Source organism: Octopus sinensis, linkage group LG14 (genome assembly GCF_006345805.1).
Source record: "Octopus sinensis linkage group LG14, ASM634580v1, whole genome shotgun sequence".
Classification (NCBI taxonomy): Eukaryota; Metazoa; Mollusca; class Cephalopoda; order Octopoda; family Octopodidae; genus Octopus; species Octopus sinensis.
In genome coordinates this window covers 303,155-312,970 of record NC_043010.1, presented here as the reverse complement: position 1 = coordinate 312,970, position 9,816 = coordinate 303,155, and the positions used below count along the sequence as shown (strand labels likewise).

Below are 9,816 nucleotides of genomic sequence, written 5' to 3'. Positions count from 1 at the left end.
AAACTGTGCTCTAAATGGAGGTGTAGTCAAATCCTATTTTATGGACTCAACCATTTTTCTAAAATAAGTCAAAAGTTAAGCTACTATAAATCAGCACAAACTTTCCGGACAACCCAATAAAAGTTTTGCCAGCTCGCCACCTGAAATGATCGTTATTATACTGATGGATGTAAGTACTGAGAAACAAAATAGCAGTAACTAGTAATAATTGTAGTAGATTCTGTTGATTAGTTAAGTCACTTGGCAACGAAGTAGTAAAAGACATGGAATCACGGGGTTCATCAAAACCCTACCATTCCAAAAGTCACTATGGATTCTATGAGAAATAAACTAATTATCTGCATTTTTTTCTTTTATCTTTTACATGTTACAGTCATTTGACTGCAGCTATGCTGGGGCACTACCTTGACTGCTTTTAGTTAAACAAATAGTCCTCAGGACATTTTTCTTTAAAGCCTAGTATGTATTTTATTGATTTTTTTTGTTAAACCACTAAGTTACAGGGATGTGAACATACCAACACCAGTTGTCAAGCAGTTGACAGAACAAACACAGACACACACACACACACACACACATATATATATATAGACAGGCTTCTTTCAGTTTTTGTGCACCAAATCCACTCACAAGGCTTTCGTCAGCCCAAGGTTATAGTAGAAGACACTTGGCCAAGGTGCCACACAGTGGGACTCAACCCAAAATCATGTGGTTGGGGAAGTAAGTTTCTTATTTCTTTATTGCCCACAAGAGGCTAAACATAGAGAGGACAAACAAGAACAGACAAAGGGATTAAGTCGATTACATCGACCCCAGTGCATAACTGGTACTTATTTAATCGACCCCAAAAGGATGAAAGGCAAAGTCGACCTCGGCGGAATTTGTGGTACGTAAAAAGCACTATCCGACTCGTGGCCGATGCCAGCGCCGCCTCCACTGGCTTCTGTGCCGGTGGCACGTAAAATACACCAATCTGACCGTACGACAGGCACCCATGCCAACCCCCTTGCTTGCGAAGACATGTTGGGGCAAGCGAAATCGAATCGAACCAGCCAGGTTCCCTGGTCTGGTGGTACGTAAAAAGCACTATCCGACTCGTGGCCGATGCCAGTGCCGCCTCCACTGGCTTCCGTGCCGGTGGCACATAAAATACACCAATCTGACCGTACAACAGGCACCCATGCCAACCCCCTTGCTTGCGAAAACATGTTGGGGCAAGCGAAATCGAAATCGAATTGAACCAGCCAGGATCCCTGGTCTGGTGGTACGTAAAAAGCACCATCCGACTCGTAGCCGATGCCAGCACCGCCTCGTCTGGCTTCCGTGCCGGTGGCACATAAAATACACCAATCCGACCGTGGCCGTTGCCAGCCTCGCCTGGCACCTGTGCAGGTGGCACGTAAAAAGCACCCACTACACTCACGGAGTGGTTGGCGTTAGGAAGGGCATCCAGCTGTAGAAACACTGCCAGATAAGACTGGAGCCTGGTGCAGCCTTCTGGCTTCCCAGATCCCCGGTCGAACCGTCCAACCCATGCTAGCATGGAGAACGGACGTTAAACGACGATGATGATGATGAACGTAGCGGCAGACGAATAACCACTAAGCATGTCACCCGGCCTGCTAACGTTTTGGCCAGATCCCTGCCTTTTTACCACACAGCCACACCTGCGCCTTATATGCAAATGCATTTTTATGTTTAATTCTATAATCATTATTTTATTATACAAACACATGGCATAAAGTGACCTCTTAGCGGAGGATTGTAGGGATATTTTATCTAAGCATGGTATTAGATAAAACTTCTCAAATATTCATTGGGATATCTAATGACCATAGACAGCTAAACCTTTCAAAGACAGTTTTACAATTTGCTTGATCTCCTACAGAAGACTAAGAAGATAAAAAAGTGATGCTACATTTGAGCTTGGTCTACTTGGCCATTAACCCTTTAGCATGCAGGCTAATCCTAAATCTAATTTCAGATCAGGTCATTTCACAGCATAAACTATGAATACTCTGGTAGACTGCAAGCTAAAGTAGCACCAAAAAAGCTATGTACCAACTTTTTTGCGAGGTTTCCCTGATACATAGAATATATTTTAGCAGATTCCCAAAGGGTGAAAAAGGTTGAGAAAAGCTGATGTAGAATAAGAATTTTATAACTTAACAAGAAATTATGTAAGTTTACATTTTGTAGAATAAACTAAACAAAGAAAGGCCAAAATATATGAAACAGATTAGATTGAAAGATTCATTTTTAAAAATAGCTAAAAACTGAAATAATGAAATAGGGGAACTGACATTTGAAAATTTAATACCATGGACTTCTGTTCACCCAAGCATGCTGCCACTATCATCATCAGTTCCTGAAGACAACAGGACAATTTCATCACCAGTTTCAGATGTTTTACTCACCTTTCGAGATAAAGATGACGATCCTGTTAGCTCCCACTTCTTATTATGGAACTGAAATTTAAATTTCAGCTCTTCATTTTGAAAGAGGTAGCGTTGAACTTTCTTACGCAAGTCAACAGTACCTGGGTACTTATCTATACCCCCTTGTTTTACCTGTTCTTTATCAAAATTTCATTTGCTTTTCATTTAATGTCCATTTCCCCGCCTTATTGACGATCATATGGATTTACAGGGTATTTTAAAAGATACGATGTGATGGTTAACTGATGAGTAAAAGTGCATGTTAATCGAAGAATCTAAATTATCCAAGCAAACTCGCTAATCCGGCACTCCACAGGTCCGGCTGTACTAGTGTGATATTATGTGACATTCATGCTTAAATAATAATCATTGACTACAACACAGTCACGAAAATGCAAGCAAAGAGTTAAAGTAACGGGTACGTGGTGAGTACTTTTGTGCAGGAGGTGTTCTAATTAATTAAATTAGTAGCAGTATAATACCGCTAATTATTCTGTCGTCACAAACTTTTTAAAGTTATTAGTGATGGTTACACACACACATAAAAAACAGGATTTAACCTGGTTCTTCATCAGTTAACTATATATATTTTTATAGATGGGTGAGCTAGTCCTGGTCTATATAAATATAATAATTTATTTTAATAGGTGTATGAACTGGACCTGGTCTATATAAATATATATATCTAAACCGGAGACGAACTTAGTACAGAAATTAACGCACATTTTCATATATTCGGATGGATAGAAAGATAACAGAGCAGAACAAAACGCGATCCGACATTGGGCTTTGCTTTTCAAATCTCTTTTCTGGTGGAAAACATTCGTTTTTGGTTTGTTTTTTCTTGTAGACACATTCAGTAAGCAAAAACGATATTACTAGAAACCAAAATATATATCTGGCCTAATAAAATTAGCAGAATTTTAAATTAAAGGAAAGTTATATTAGTAAAAAATAAAGCATAAATATTAAATTGTTAATTGATAAGAATAAAAAATATCTGAACAGATCTGTTGATGTTTTGCTCTAAAAAATGAACTGCTTTAACAATTAAGTCGATAAATAAAATATCTCGTGACAGAAAAATGTTCCCGCGATTCTCTTACTTTTTAACAGAGATGAAACACTCGGAATAAAAAAGAAAAAAAGAGATGCTTTTGGTCGAAATCTACCCAACACGGCATCATTCCTTCTGTTTCCCTACTTACATAGAAAATGTTAAAGAGAAAGACATTTTGGTTCATGTTTTTTAGGAGGAGTTGTTTAAAAAATAATAAATTAGATCTGTCAGTGCCAAAGCGAAGAAATAAGTCATGTTTGCATGTGTGTGTGTGTGTGTGTGATATATATATATATATATATATATTATATATATATATATATATAATTAGGGTTCAGCAACGATTTGCATATATATATATATGTGTGTGTGTGTGTGTGTGTTTATATGTATGCAGACACATGTGTTTATGTGTGTATTTGAGTTCTTCGAGTTACAGTTATTTCTTTTAATTAATATTTTGTATTGATTGATGAGGAAATAATTAGATCGAAAGCGAAATGCATGAACGTCACAACTTCTAAGCCTCTGCTTCTTTGCACTTAGTCAAAATTAATTGTTTTAAGCAAAAAACTCGCTACCTCACATTCTGGAGTTCAAATCTCACTAAAATCGATCTATCACCTCTAGTAAATGTCGATCAAATAAATACTAGTTGTTATTACTATTTCGACCCCGTCAGAGCAGACTTATGATCAATCATGTTCCAGAAATGATCACCCTGGCATGTATTTGTTTTTCTTTTTCAAACACCTTTTAAAAAATATATCGAAGATTACATCCAACGTGTCCCTTTTTAAAAGAAAAAAAACAGGATGTTATTTGAAAGAAACTTCACAGCTATTTGTATCATATTGAGCGATCTTGTAGAGATCCCGCCACACAGACATTGTTTGCATACATACCAGTTATATAATGGGCTCGACTCTCAACTCTACCCCCTTCATATACAAATCTACGGCATTGTGCTCACTCAATACTTTTTCTTAAGGATTTATGGCTAATGTTAAAAGTGCATTATTTACTAAAGCACAAACATTCCTCGAGATGTTTTATTAAATGCATCGAAACCGATCGAATCATTATTTTAGTTGTAATCTTTAAAATTATAAAGAAAAGGGTTTTTACAAAATGTGTTTTCTTTTGCAATCAATTTTCATTTTTTTACAGAGAATCTTCCAATATCGTTTTGTCTCAATCATAAAAACATTTCATGTTCCAAAACCGGCTAAAAATATCCGATCAATTTTTCCTTTTATTTTATATAAAATGATTTTCGGTAATTCAAATGTTTACGACTCTCTTGTGTGTCGACCAAATAGATAGATAGAAATACAATGTGCGTGTGTGAGTATATTTATGCCTATATATTATGTATGTGTGGGTCTGGACACACAGACACACACATCTGAGAGTTTTTCGATTGAAGTTACTCACCATGAGATGAAAGACAGCGCAACGAAGCAGGAGAAAAGCGGACACTTTCTGGCCATTCAAATAGAAATAAATCCCATCTATACCGACGTGGTTGTGTTGGTAAATAAAGCAGAAGACAAGCGAAACTGTCGGGTTACCATGCAGATGAGGTTAATCACGGTTGTAGCAGATGATGGAAATAAATCATAATCAGTCGAAGCTGATTCTAGGAGTCCAAATATAGACCGGTGTCAGCCGGCTTCAGTCGCCACCTGAAATTATATGCACGATCAGCAGAACTTCAAACTGGAGTTCCTAGAAAATCTCCTTAAGTTCCTCCGGTGTTAGGAGGGAAACATCTAACGCTTCGGAGACTTACTCTTCGTCTGAGAGTGAGGGTAAGAGAAAGAAAGTGCCGTTGTTGCTTTGTTTTCAAGTTTTTAAATAATGAAGAGACTGAAGTGAAGATGAGATGTTTTGGTAGTGGTAGTGGTGATGGTGAAGTTATGCTATTGATGCAGGCCATCTCAGGACTTCGGATTTTACCGTCAAAGTGTATCAAGTCCGTTAGGATAGGTAGTAATTGTGTATTGTTACCGGCAATCTTTCGTCTGGAAAGGTCTTCTAGAGACGAAAGATCGCCTTGTTACCTTCTTAACTTCATTAGTTTCGATTCCTAGTCTAAACTGAAACCATTTGATAAAAATAAATAGACATTCACATGCATATTATCAATTATATATTGCTGTCTCTCTCCCTTTATCTTTATATGCATTTGTGTCTGTGTGTGTATACTTGTATGTATAGTAGATGAATGTCTCACCTACTCCATAGCAAAGAAACCCCTCTCCCCTCCCTCTGTATGTTTGTGTGTAACGTTTTCGTCGTTGTAGCTTTTGTTAATCCTCAAGTTAATACTGAATAAGCTTTTTGTCAAACGCATCCCAGATGTGACCATCTCGGTTTGCCAATGTGCAGGGTACCCACCACCTTTTATAAAGCAGTATGATGCGATTCGAGAAAGATTTGGCTGTTAATTCTAGCAGGTCGAACGACCAGGTAGAAATTCTCTTGGCTCGGAAAACATTTTGGGTGAGTCCTTCGGCTTAGAAAAGAAACTGAGAAAAATTGAAATTGGGATCGAAAATGAATTAGAATAAGAAGGAAAGTGTTGTGGATGTGCGGCACTTGTAAGCCTTCAAATTAAAGGGGTTAGTTAGGGGTTATTGCATGTTACTTTTTTTATGTTTTTTATATTTAAGCCTTCGCTCCATCGACTTCTTTCCCACCGTTCTCGACTCTGGGCCGTCTTTTCTTATTCTCTCCGACTGGTCCCCGTTTTTCTGTTTTTGTCCCCCTTCCACCAGCTCTTCCTCAGTGTCTCCAGCTATTTTAAAAGATTCCTGTCTTTTCTGAGGAGAGGCTTTTCTCATTGGATTTGAATTGTCACCGACAGGAGCGTAGCCAGGTCCTAAACTTTGGGAGAGCGAGCACATAAAAAGGTGCCGTGACACATACCAAACAATTTTTAACTCATTGATTATACATTCTATAAAAAGCGCCAATTTTGAAAATTATGCTCGTGGGTAGTGGTGGCTCCGCTTGCTTCCATATTAACTACGCCACTGGTTGCCGATACTTCTGTAACTGCTTTTTTTTTTTAAGGTGTTGACTCGATGCAAACCATTTTTAGCTCTGGAAAGAGGTAGCCCGTATCAGTTTGACCTCTACTCCTTGACCTATCCAGCATGAGAAGCCCTACTAGAGCTTGCACTCCACTGGCATTGCTCTCAGAATCATTGAGGGGCAAAAGTTACCACGTCGCAACAAGGGTTTGACCTTGCGATGGATTAGTGGATGTTAGCATATTTAATTTAGTAGATTAAGAAATTTTAATTTATTAAAATTAATTCATAACATGGAGAAAAAAGACCCATTAGCGTAATGATTATTTCTAGTTAAGAAATGTAGTTAAGAAATAATCCTGAAATTTTAATTACTTATCATTAATTAAAAATACAAATGGTAAATAACTTTAGATACACATGAATAAACGCATACATAAAACATACTTATACCGCTGCTTTCAGATTCACAGGCACTTACACGCATGTCATTGATATTATACACATACATATCAGCACGCTCATACACATATACATTCACATATTCACACACATGCTAATGTATGTATAGTGTGTAAGTATACCTATACGTGCATGTACACATACATATATCCCCGTCAACATGAAAAACATAAATACAGTCCACATATTCGCACACTTGCTCACATTCACATTCACACCATTGCATATCTTCACAAATATATTGCAAAATACCTCAGCATATAAATATATGATACATATAACTGCAGATCGTGGGGAACGGAGGATGACGATATGTGCAGTTAAAGTTTGAAATGTTTTGGGTCGATGATGGTTGTAGTGTTATGCAGATAAAAGAAACAGGTGAGGTCGATGCGGTGAGACAATTTGAAGGCATCAAGTTGAGTGTGATTGCAGAAATAAGAAGCTTCTAATTAAAATGTAGCAACAATTTTTGTCTCTCTTGAAGGAGAGATGACTAAGTAGGAAGAACGTCGTTGCAGATATAGGATAAGAAAGAAGAAATACGAAAATGTTGGTGGAGTATGTGATTGAATGTGAGGCAGATCAAGTAGAAGTTAAAGAAAATTGGAATCCGATTTGTAGGTGTGGGTATTGGGGTAGGAGGGTGGTACTGGTTGAATGCGCGATAAGCACAACCGGCCAAGAGGACTTGCAATTACGGATAAATACCACCGTATATCTCCAGTTCTCCTGCTCGATCTTAGGTCTGGATCAGTGCTGCATAACTAATGTATGCAACCAGAGGAATTGAGAGAATTGGATATCAATGAAATGTGTGTGTGTGTGTGTGTGTGTGAGAGAGAGAGAGAGAGAGAGAAGAGAGAGAGAGAGAGAGAGAGAGAGAGACTGACAGATGCAATAGACAAGACATGAGTGAGCTTAGAAGTGAACAGGTGGTGTCTTTAAGGTGTCAAAGATGACTACAGAAGTGTTAGTTATGGTGGAAATGAATTTCAATGCAGGGTGAAATGTGTTAAAGCTAAACCAATTGAATTTATATCAGGTGAGTGAGGTAGCACCAGTATTACAACCGTACAGTTCCTGGGGTTAGTCCAGAGAACAGGATAAAAATCTGGACTTCGAAGTGGCCTACAAAGAATTGAGTCTCGTTTTAGTGTCCATAGCGACCCTGCTGACCAGCTAGTAAAACTCCACAGTCGTAGAGAAGCAGTTGAGAATATGGATATGTTCAACTAAGTGAAGAAGGATAATGGTGGTGGTGGTAAACTCGCGATGACGATCACCACCACCCCTACACTTTGTTGGGGTGATGATTAATAAAGTGCTTAAGGGCTCGTAGACCCACATTTTAGGAGGCGGAGGATGACCATGTGAAGTAACTGTTACAGACGCAATGAAGAGAAGTTTGGAGAGTTTAGGGAAAACGAAAATGAGTTGCAAAAGTTTAAAGCATGGTTGTGTGTTTAATACTGGAAGGTAAGAAAGTGAGGACAGGGGTGAGAACAATTTGTTGAGGTCCTCGGAGATGAATTCGGTGAGACGAGTATAAGCAGAGATGATAAAGTGGTCGGGTTTGTGGATTTGGAGAAGGAAGTAAATTGTAAAGGTTCCAAATGTAGTTATGATAGAGTTAGTGGCTGGTACCAAGTAAAATCCTCGACCAAGATGCTGTAGGAAGAAGGATGTGCCTGTAGAGCTAAGTCTGTCAGACATCATGGCGTTACTTATCAACTGGTTTAATGATAGTAAAATAGTTCTCACAATTTTTTTTCAACATAGAAATCAAATCCTGATGACGGCCTTAACAAAAATCGAAACTAATCAGATAATTCCTCCCACTTGACTTCCGGGTGTCCTGCCTTTAACCACGGGGTCTATTTGCACAGTAAGGCTAAAAATACATTTATTACACATGTAATTATAAATTTCTTGACAATTTTAAGGTCATATACGCTGTGTCGGTGTTCCAATTTGTGTGTGTGTGTGTTTAATGAACGGAGATTTAGATTTTACAAACCGTAGCACAGGAAATTCGTCAACGAGGGTAGAACTGTGATAAAAAAAAAAAAAAAAAAACAGATATAGGGTAAACAGAAATTTCTCGTTTTGCTACAGAAAGCCGGCTGTAGGACCGCTGATGACATGACAAAATGAACCCGATCTGCGCTGTTGAATGGTGGCTACTGATAAGGACACATATAAATAACCTCGGTCACTCCAGCATATTACCATGAAGACACTTCCTCATATAATCATGCCAAAAATAGAGCGAATCTGCATCGTAAGTAATCCGTCTAGGAAGGTAGTAACTCTAAATAAGAACTGATACAAGTTAGCGGAGTCGAGGAGGGGGGGGGTAAAATCTCTTCATAGTGGACAACCACGCAAGTACTTATGGACGATAAAATGCACCTACTATACTCTGTAGATTAGTTGATGATGGGAAGGACATCCAGTTATAGAAAACGTGCCACAATGGTTCTTATGAGTCAGACCGCAGTCTAGATCTTAGCCAACTTAATAGTTACCTGAATAACTATTGGTACAATGTATAGGGGACACCTTAGTTCTTCTTATATTGGCAAGATACGCCAAACCACGAAGTTGGCTGGTTTACTTAGTTGTGTCTAAGATGATGCGAACCGGGAAAATTCGTTAGATTCATACCAGCATAGAAAAGCGAACGTAAAACGATGATGCTAATGTGTGAGAGAGCAGTGCACGCCATCAAAGCGACAGTGGGGTAGAAATGTACCATCTGTTATGGGTACACCAGGCACATGCATCACAACCATATGTGCGCGACATGGTG

The 9,816-nt window shown here is 38.5% G+C and overlaps 1 protein-coding gene across 1 annotated transcript in view; it reads right to left on the bottom strand.

The window, feature by feature from the left end:
- LOC115219227 (gastrula zinc finger protein XlCGF26.1-like) overlaps window positions 1-5,155 on the bottom strand; it is a 23,300-nt gene extending 18,145 nt beyond the window's left edge. The window contains exon 1 of the mRNA XM_029789363.2: window positions 4,936-5,155. The gene's annotated coding sequence lies outside the window, so the exon portion shown is untranslated. The remainder of the gene's footprint in view (window positions 1-4,935) is intronic.
- Window positions 5,156-9,816: the final 4,661 nt, after the last annotated feature.